Below are 9937 nucleotides of genomic sequence, written 5' to 3'. Positions count from 1 at the left end.
TTGCATTAAGTAGTATTGACATTTTCACAATATTCAGTCTACCTATCCATGAACAAGGCAGGTTTATGTAGATCCCTTGTTGTCTCCTGTAGTAGTGTTTTATAGTTTTCTTTGTATAGGTCTTTTGTGTCTCTGGTAAGATTTATTCCTAGATATTTTATCTTTTTAGTAGCTCTTGTAAATGGTATTGTTTCCCTTATTTCTTTTTTGGAGGTCTCTTTGTTGGTGTAGAGGAATCCAACCGATTTTTGTATGTTGACCTTGTATCCTGCCACTTTGCTGAACCTCTCTATCCAGTAGTTTGTTGTTGTTTTGCTAAGTCTCTTGGGTTTTCTAGGTACAAGATCATATCATCCATGAATAGAGATAGATTTACTTCCTTTTGGACAATTTGGATGCCTTTTATTTCTCTTTCTTGCCTTATTGCCCTGGTTAGGACTTTCAATACAATGTTAAATAGCAGTGGTGATAGAGCACTTCCCTAACTGGTTCCCATTTGTAAGGGGAATGTTTTGCATCTCCATTAATAATAATGTTAGCTGTTGGCTTTGCATATATGCCCTTTATTATGCTGAGGTGTTTCCCTTCTATCTCTATTTTGTTGAGAGTTCTGAACAGGAATGGGTGTTGTATTTTATCAAATGCTTTTTCTGTGTCAATTGATATAATCATATGGTTCTTTACCTTTGTTTTGTTAATGTGGTGGATTACATTGATTGCTTTTCTGATGTTGAACCATCCTTGCATGCCAGGTATGAATGCCACTGGGTCTGGATGTATTATTTTTTTGATTTGTTGTTGGATTCTGTTGGCTAGGATTTTGTTGAAGATATTTGCATCAGTGTTCATGAGGGATATTAGTCTGTAGTTTTCCTTTTTGGTGGTGTCTTTCCCTGGTTTTGGTATTAGTGTTATGCTTGCTTCATCAAATGAGCTTAGGAGTAGTCCATCTTTTTCTGTGTTCTGGAATATCTTGAGTAGTATAGGTGACAACTCTTCCCTGAATATTTGGTAAAATTCTCCAGGGCTTTTTCTTATGGGAAGTTTTTAATGACCTATTCAATTTCTTTCTGTGTTATGGGTCTGTTTAAGTATTCTGTCTCTGAGTGGGATAGTTTAGGTAGGTCTTGTGATTCTAGAAATGTGTCCATCTCTTCTAAGTTCTCAAATCAGTTGGAGCACAGTTTTTCATAATTTCTGTCAGTATCTTTTTTATTTCAGTTACTTCTGTTGTGATGACACCCTTTTTGTTTACTATTCTTGTAATTTGCATCTTCTCTTTCTTTCCTTTTGTTAGATTTGCCAATGGTTTGCCAATTTTGTTCATCTTTTTAAGAACCAGCTTCTTGTTTTGTTGATTTTCTCTAGTGTTATGTTTGTTTGTTTATTTTTTGTTTCATTTATTTCTGCTCTGATCTTTGTTATTTCCTTACTTCCAGATACTGTAGGACTCTTTTGTTGTTCTTTTTCTAATTGTTGGAGTTGCTGAATTAAAGTGTGGATTTTGTTTCTTTCCTCTTTTTTGATGTATGCATTTATTGCTATAAACTGACCTCTGAGTACTGCTTTTGCTGTGTCCCATAAGTTTTGGTAAGATGTATTTTCATTCTCGCTTGTTTCTAGGAATTTTTTTTCACTTTTTATTTCTTCTATTACCCAGTAGTTTTTGAGCAGTGAATTGTTCAACTTCCACGTTTGATGTTTTTTTCTGTGATCTTCCTGTTATGAATTTCTAATTTTATAGCATTGTGGCCCAAGAAGGTGCTTTGCAGTATTTCATTGTTTTTGAATTTATGGAAGCTTGTTTTAGATCCTAACATATGATCTGTTCTGGAGAATGATCCATGTGCACTGAAGAAGAATGTGAATTTTGCTTTTGTTGGGTGGAGTGCTCTATATATGTCTATGAGGTCGAGTTGGTTGATTGTGTTGTTGAGTTCTTCTGTACTTTGTTGAGTTTTTTTCTAGTTGATCTGTCCCTCCTTGAAAGTGGTGTGTTAAATTCTCGTACTACTATTGCAGAGTTGTCTATTTTCCCTTGCAATTCAATTAATATTTGCTTTATGTATTTTGGAGCACTTTCATTGGTATATTTTTTTCTACCCCTTAGCTCTTAATTTGTTTTTATCTTTGTGTCTAAGGTGGATCTCTTGTAGGCAGCATATCAGTGGGTCTCCTTTTCTTATCCAAGGTGCCACTCTCTTTCTCTTGATTGGTGCATTAAGTCCATTCACATTGAGTGTAATTAGTGATAGGTATGAATTGATTGCTGTCATTCTATTTTTTTTTTTTTTTTTGTCATGTTGTTGGAGTTTCCTTCATTCATATACTTTTCAGTGTTGAGTTCATTTTGTTGTCAAGTGTTTCCTCTCTTTTCTTCTTTATTGTTGGTTTTGTGCTTATTAACCCCATATGTTTTCCTTCCTTCTGGGTTTGCTTACAGGGATTGTTAATTTTCTCTGTGGTTACCTTGGAGTGAATTCTTGTCTCTATATGTCTGGAACAGTCTGTTCTATGAGGACATTGTCCTGTTTTCCTCTCCATTTGGAAGTTTTGTACCTAGAACTTTTATTCTGTCTTTTTGGTTAGTTGCTGTTGTTTTATACAGATTGACTCCCTTATTTTTCAGTGTGCAGTGTTTTATGGCCTTATTTTGAGCATCTGTTTCTGATTTGGTTTTAGTATTGATGTCATGTGTCCTGATTTTGTTGTTCTCTGTTGTGGCTTCTCTACTCTGTTGTGGCTTTCTTAAGCATTCTTATAGAGTTGGTCTGGTTTTCACAAAATCCCTTAATTTCTGTTTGTCTGAGAATGTCTTGATTTCACCCTGATATTTGATGGATAATTTGGCTGGATATAGGATTCTTGGGAGCTCTGGTAGCATAGTGGCTAAGGCACTTGACTGCTAAACAGAAGGCTGGCAGTTCAAACCCACCAGCCACTCCTCGGAAGGAAGATGGGGCAATCTACTTCCGTAGTGATACTGCTTCGGAAACCCAAGGAGGGGTCGCTATGAGTCAGGTCCGACTCGACGGCACATAACAACAACAACAACAACAATAGGATTCTTGGTTGGAAGTTCTTTTCCTTCAGTGTTTTATATATGCTGTCCCCTTGCCTTCTTACCTACACAGTTTCTGCTGAGTAAGCAGAACTCAGCCTAACTGTTTGACTACTATAACTGATGTTTCATTTGTCCTGGGCAGCTTGCAAGATTGTTTCTTTTTCTTTGGTTTCAGAGAGTTTGATTATGATATGCCTTGGTGTTTTTCTCTTGGGATCTATCCTGTATGGGTTCTTTGAACTTCTTGGACAGATATCTTTTCTTCCTTCATGATATAGGGGATATTTTCTGTCAGTAAGTCTTTCAGAATTTTGTCAGTGTTTTTTTTTTTTTCACCTCTTCTTGTTCTGGAATTCCATTGAGGTGTATGTTGTTTGTTTCATGTTGTCACATATAACACTTAGGTTGTCTTCATTTCTCTTAAATCTTTGTTCTGATTTTTCTTCATACAGACTGGTGTAAAGGCATTTATCTTCTAGTTGGGAAGTGTGTTCTTAAGCCAGTTTTAGCCTATTCTTTTGTGCTTCCACTATCTTGTGTAATTCTGTACTTTTGGTATTCATCGTCTGGATTTCTAACTTCTGTTTTAGTATGAGTTATGATTGTGTATTGAGCTTGTTGTTTTGTTCTTGAATGGTTTTCCTGAGTTCTTCCAGGGCATTGTCTGTGTTCTCTATGATTCTGTTTGGGGTTTCCTTAAGCTCTTGTAGAGTTCTATAAACATACATTCTAAATTCCTTCTCTGATAATTCTATTGCCTCCTCTTCCTCCATGTGTAATGAGACTTTTGTTTGGGATTTTATTTCTATTGTCTTATCCTGTTTTTTTTTTTTTTTTTTTTTGATTTGTTTGGTTTGAGGTTACCTGTTGTTTCCTAGACATTTTGAAGTTATCTTTAACTGTTAGTTATGTACTGGTTTGTTTTGTCTTGATTTTATGATTTAATATTTTTGCAAATGTATAGCTAGTGTATTTTATTTTTTTAGTTATTAATTCAGATGTGCTGGGTTGCTCTGCAGTTTTCTTTGTGATGATGGAATCACAGTGTGGAATGTGGATGCAGGTCTCTGTTCATCATGAAGGGAGTTTAGGATTCAAGCCAGCTGGTGTTGTGGTGGCTTAATGTGGTTCTTCTATTGGATGAGGCAGGGTAGAGGTGGTGAAAAGGGGAAGAAAAGAGAAAAACAACCAGTAGTCATTACCAGGGCTTTGAGAAGGCTGCTAATGATGATGTTATACTGTTACTCATAGGTCCGCAGCTCAAGTTTGGCAAAGACCCCAATGGTTAGGGGGCTGCCACTTTCTGCCCGGTTCAAACAGCCACAAAAACCCCATACTCCATGCCCCTCTGTGCCAAAAAGCTGTCCTGTAATAGCTGTCCTGCCCTGATCTGCAGGTTGGTCCCAGGGCCCAACCACTTGCAGCATGCTGCCCTCTCTGGTTCCAATTCAGCAGCACCTGGAGCCAGAGGGGCCTTTTCTCCCTCCCAGTGAACCCAATTTTACCAATAAAAGTGGGTGCTGAAGGTACTTGGAGTGGCCGTAGGTTCTCTGGTGCATTCTTTCCACTGCCCCAGGGAGCACTCCAGTGCCCCATCTTGTCAGACATTCAGCACTCCACAAGGCAGGTTCACCTGTTTTTATTATTTCCAGTTGTTTAAACTGCCTGTCCTTCCTTTCTGCTCCTACTCCCCTGAGTTTGGTGTTCTCTGGCTTAATGAGCTGTTCAGAGCACTTGAATCCTCACTTCAAACTACTGCACCTAGATTTTCAGGAACTACAATGTTAGAGGGAACTAACACGTGGGCTACAAGTAAGACACCATCTTCCCATCTCCCCACTACATCACTTTCAATGAAAGATAGAACAACTAGAAAGAAAACAAAGGTGCAGACAAACTAAACAATAGAATCCACCAACTTGACCTTATAGACATCTACAGAGCACTTCACCCAACAACAGCACAATATACATTCTTTTCCAGTGCACATGGAACATTCTCCAGGATAGACCATATGTTAAGCCACAAAGCAAGCCTTAATAAATGTAATAATATTGAAATACTGCAAAGCATCTTTTCAGATCACAATGCTATCAAATTAGAAATCAACAATAGGGAGATCAACAGAAAATGAGCAAATACATGGAAACTGAATAGCACCCTACTTGAAAATGACTAGGCAATAGAAGAAATAAAAAATGAAATAAAAAAAATTCTTTAAAACAAGAATGAAAACACAACATACCAAAATTTTGGAGACAGAGCAAAAGCAGTGATCAGAGGCCAACTTATAGCAATATATCAAAAGAGAAGAGAGAGCCAAATCCAACATCTTAACCTAACACCCTGCAAAATTAGAAAAAGAGCAGCAAAAAAACAAAAAAAAAAAAAAAAAAACCTGCAATCACCAGAAGAAAAGAAATAATAAAGATCTGAGCAGAAATAAATGAAACAGAAAATAGAAAGACAATAGAAAAAAAATCAACAAGACTAGAAGTTGGTTTTTTGAAAAGATTAATGAAATTGACAAACCACTGGCAAATTTAACAAAGGAAAAGAGGGAGAGAATACAAATAACATGGATAAGAAACACATTGGGCAACGTCACAACAGAACCATCACAAATTAAAAGGATAATAGCAGGATACTATGAAGAACTGTACTCCAACAAATTTGAAAATCTAGAAACATACTACTCACCTACACTAACACAGACTGAGGTGGAAAATTTGAACAGACCTGTAACAAAAGAAGAAATTGAACAGATCATAAGAAATTACCAACAGAAAAAAAAAAAGCCCTGGCCCAGACAGTTTCAGTAGCAAGTTCTACCAAACATTCAGAGAAGAACTGACACTAGTGCTACTCAAACTATTCCAGAACATAGAAAAGGATGGAATCCTCCCTAATTCATTTTATGGAGCAAGTATAACCTTGATACCAAAATCAGGAAAGACATCACTAAGAAGGAGAAGTACACACCAATATATCCCTCATGAATACAGATGTAAAAATCTTCAAAAAAATCCTAGCCAATAGACTACAGTAACATATCCAAAAAAATAATACGTTATGTCCAAGTGGAGTTCATACCAGGTATGCAAGGATGGTTCAACATTAGTAAACAATCAACATCTTCCATCACATAAATAAAACAGGAAAAGAACTACATGATCATATCAATCAATGCAGAAAAGGCATTTGATAAAGTCCAACACCCATTCCTGATCAAAAACTCTCAGCAAAATAGGAATAGAAAAGAAATTCCTCTAATAAACAGCATATATGCAAAACCAACAGCCAACATTATTCTCAATGGAGAAAGATGAAAGCATTCCACTTGTGAATAGGAACAAGAAAAGTATGCCCTCTATCACCACTTTTATTCAACATTGCACTGGAAGTCCTAGCCAGGGCAATAAGGCAAGAGAGGGAAATCAAAGGCATCTAGATTGGTAAGGAGGAAATCATACTATCCCTATTTGCTGATGATATGCTCCTATATCTAGAAAACCCAAGAGACTCAGCAAATAAACTACTGAAACTAACTGAGGTATTTAGCATAGTTGTGGGATACAAGATCAATATGCAAAAATCAGTTGGTTTCCTCTACACCAGCAAAGAGATTGCTGAAAAAGAAATAAAGAAATCAATACCATTTACAATAGCTACCAAAAAAATAAAATACTTGGGAATAAATCTCATAAGGACACAAAAGACCTGTACAAAGAAAACTGTGAAACACTATTTCAAGAAACCATAAGAGATTTACATAAATGAAAGAACATACCATGCTCATGGATACAAAGATTGAACATTGTGAAAATGTCAATACTACTCAAAGCAATCTATACATCCAATGCAATCCCAATCCAGATCCCAGCAACATTCTTTAAGGATATGGAAAAACCACTAATTTTATATGGATAGGAAAGAGACCTCAGATAAGTAAAGCACTATTGAAGAAGTAGAACAAAGTAGGAGATCTCACACTCCTGGATCTCAAAACCTACTATACAGCCATAGTAGTCAAAACTGCCTAATATTGGTATTATGACAGACACATAGACCAGTGGAACAGAACTGAGAACCCAGAAACAGATCCATCAACTTATGGTCAGCTGATATTTGAAAAAGGACTGAAATACATTCAATGAAGAAGAGATGGGCTCTTTAACAAATGATTCTGACAAAGCTGGATATCCACTTGCTGAAAAATGAAACAAGATCTGTACCTCACATCATAAACAAAAACTCACTCGAGATAGATCAAAGAGGTCAATATGAAACCTAAAGTTCCTCAAAGAAAAAAATAGGGGCAAATTTAGGGGCCCTGATGTATGGCATAAATAGACTGTCAAGCATAACCCAAAATGCACAAACAGCAGAAGGGAAACTAGATGAATGGGACCTTCTAAAAATTAAATTTTTATGTGCTTCAGAAGACTTCTCCAAAAGAGTCAAAAGAGAACCTACAGATTGACAAAAAATACTTTGCAATGACATATCTGACAAGGGATTTATCTCTAAAATTTATGGAAAACTCCAACACATCAACAACAGAAAGATGAACTATCTAATTTAAAAATGGGCAGAAGACATGCATAGACACTTAATCAAAGGATATTCAGGCAGCCAACAAACACATTAAATGTTCAGGATCATTAGCCATTAGAGAGATCGAATCAAAACAACAGTGAGATACCATCTGGCCCCAGCACTAATAACAAAGTTCAACGAGACAATAACAAATGCTGGCAAGGATTTGGAGAGATTGGGACTCTCATACACTGCTGGTGGAACTGTCAAATGATACAACCACTGTGGAAAGCAGTATGGTGATTCCTTAAAAATTTAGAAATAATACTTGATCCAGGAATTCCATTTCTAGGTATATATCCTAAAGACGTGAGAGCCAGGACAAGAGCCAATATATGCACACCCACATTCATTGCAGCCCTATTTACAATAGCAAAAAGATGGAAACAACCTAGGTACCCATCAACAGAAGAATGGATAACCAAACTATGGTACATACACACAATGGAATACTATGCAACACTAAAGAATAATGTGGAGTCTACAAACACCACATAATGTGAATGAACTTGGAGGGCATTATGCTCAGTGCAATAAGTCAGTCACAGAAGGATAAATATTGTATTAGTTCACTATTGTAAAATGTCAAAGAAAGGTTTACATATGGAAGGAAACTTTCTTTGTTTGTTACCAAGGGTAAGAGGAGAGGGGAGGAAACACTGCAAAAATAAAAATGATAAAACTGAATATGGTCAAATGTCAATTGATGTTAATCTGTAGTTCTTGCCAGTGCCCATTACTCTGATGTCTGGTATCAATCCAGTCAAGCTAAACATCCTCTCAAGTTTCAACAAGAGGGTTTAACATGGACTACTTAGGATTTACTTACTAGCAACAGCAAGTTTTTAGACTTGTAGGAAATAGTTTCCAGCTCTCCTGAAATGTCCATCCACTTTATACTGTAGGTATAGGTTTAGTAAATCAGTTGTTTGTCACTTGGGTCCTTTGCATCTATAAGTTCATTATTATGTAAGCTGTCCATGTCTAAAAGGTCCATCTTTGTATGTGTGTGATTTGCATGAAAGTTTATAGAGCAAATTCATTTTCCATATAACAGTTCATACACATTTTGTTTTATGACATTGATTGCAATCCCCACTGTATAACAACTGTTTTCCTACTTCCCCTATGGTTACCTTTTCCCTGTGTCCTTCTTTCCTATGCATTCCTGCCCTCTGAAGTATCTCCATGTGTAAATACTGCCCTTCTGATCTCCCATGATTGCTTGTTCTAAGGAGTGCACCTACCTGCTGTAAATGTTCACTTTATATGCCTGTCTATTGTGTGACTGGAAGCTATGGGAGTGAGTTCAATTCCAGACCAGAAGGGTAACTAGGGGCCATAATCTCGGGGATTTCACCAATCTCTATCAGACCAGTGAGCCTGGTCTAAAATGTCTATCATTTTTTAACACTACAAAGCATGTTGGATTTCATTATATCCTCTTTTTCTTAAGGAAAATACTTTTAAAATGCAGAGGTAAATTGAACTTGTGAAACTAAACTTGGGCCCAAATAAGTTACAGTTTCAGTTAAAAAAAAAAAAAATGAGAAAGTCTGCTTTATTTTTGTTCTCAAGCAGTCTTACTAAAAAAAAAAAAAAAAAAGGGGGTTTTTTTTTTTTTTTTCTATGTAGGAGATTTTTGTTGTTGGACGTTTGTTTTATACAACCTACACGTAACATCAAACAACTCAGGTGCAGTTAGTTCCTTTTCTAGGCTCCTATGGCCTCATCATTTTGAATGTTTACAAGCAGCAGCCATTTTGGATATTTAAAGTGGCTGAGGGCACAGCCATTTTGAATGTTTACAAATGGTGGCCATTTTGGATATTTAAAGTGACCAAGGGTGCAGCCATTTTCAATGTTTACAAGCGGTGGCCATTTTGGATATTTAAAGTGGCCGAGGGCGCAGCCATTTTTAACGTTTACAAGTGGCAATCATTTTGGATTTTAAAGTGATAGCATTCTCATTTGGATTCCAGGGACCTAAGAACAGACAGCGAGGTGGGAAGTGGGGAGAGGACAGAAAAGGCAAAGGGGACCAGAACAGATCGAGGAGTCAGCCACAGGGACCCAGGTGAAGACAGGGAACCCAGGCCACACCCCACAAGGAGAGAGGTGGGAAGGCAGGGAGAGGACAGAAAAGGCAAAGGGGACTGGAACAGATTGAGGAGTTAGCCACAGGGATCCAGGTAAGGGTGGTTGGAGGGGTTTCCAACAGCTAAGGGAGACAAACTTGTCTGTCAGTTTGTCCTGCTGTGATGACATGTTGCT

Source organism: Orycteropus afer, unplaced genomic scaffold (genome assembly GCF_000298275.1).
Source record: "Orycteropus afer afer isolate SDZICR_OR568_19922 unplaced genomic scaffold, OryAfe1.0 scaffold00142, whole genome shotgun sequence".
Lineage (NCBI taxonomy): Eukaryota > Metazoa > Chordata > Mammalia > Tubulidentata > Orycteropodidae > Orycteropus > Orycteropus afer.
This window is presented reverse-complemented; position numbering follows the sequence as displayed.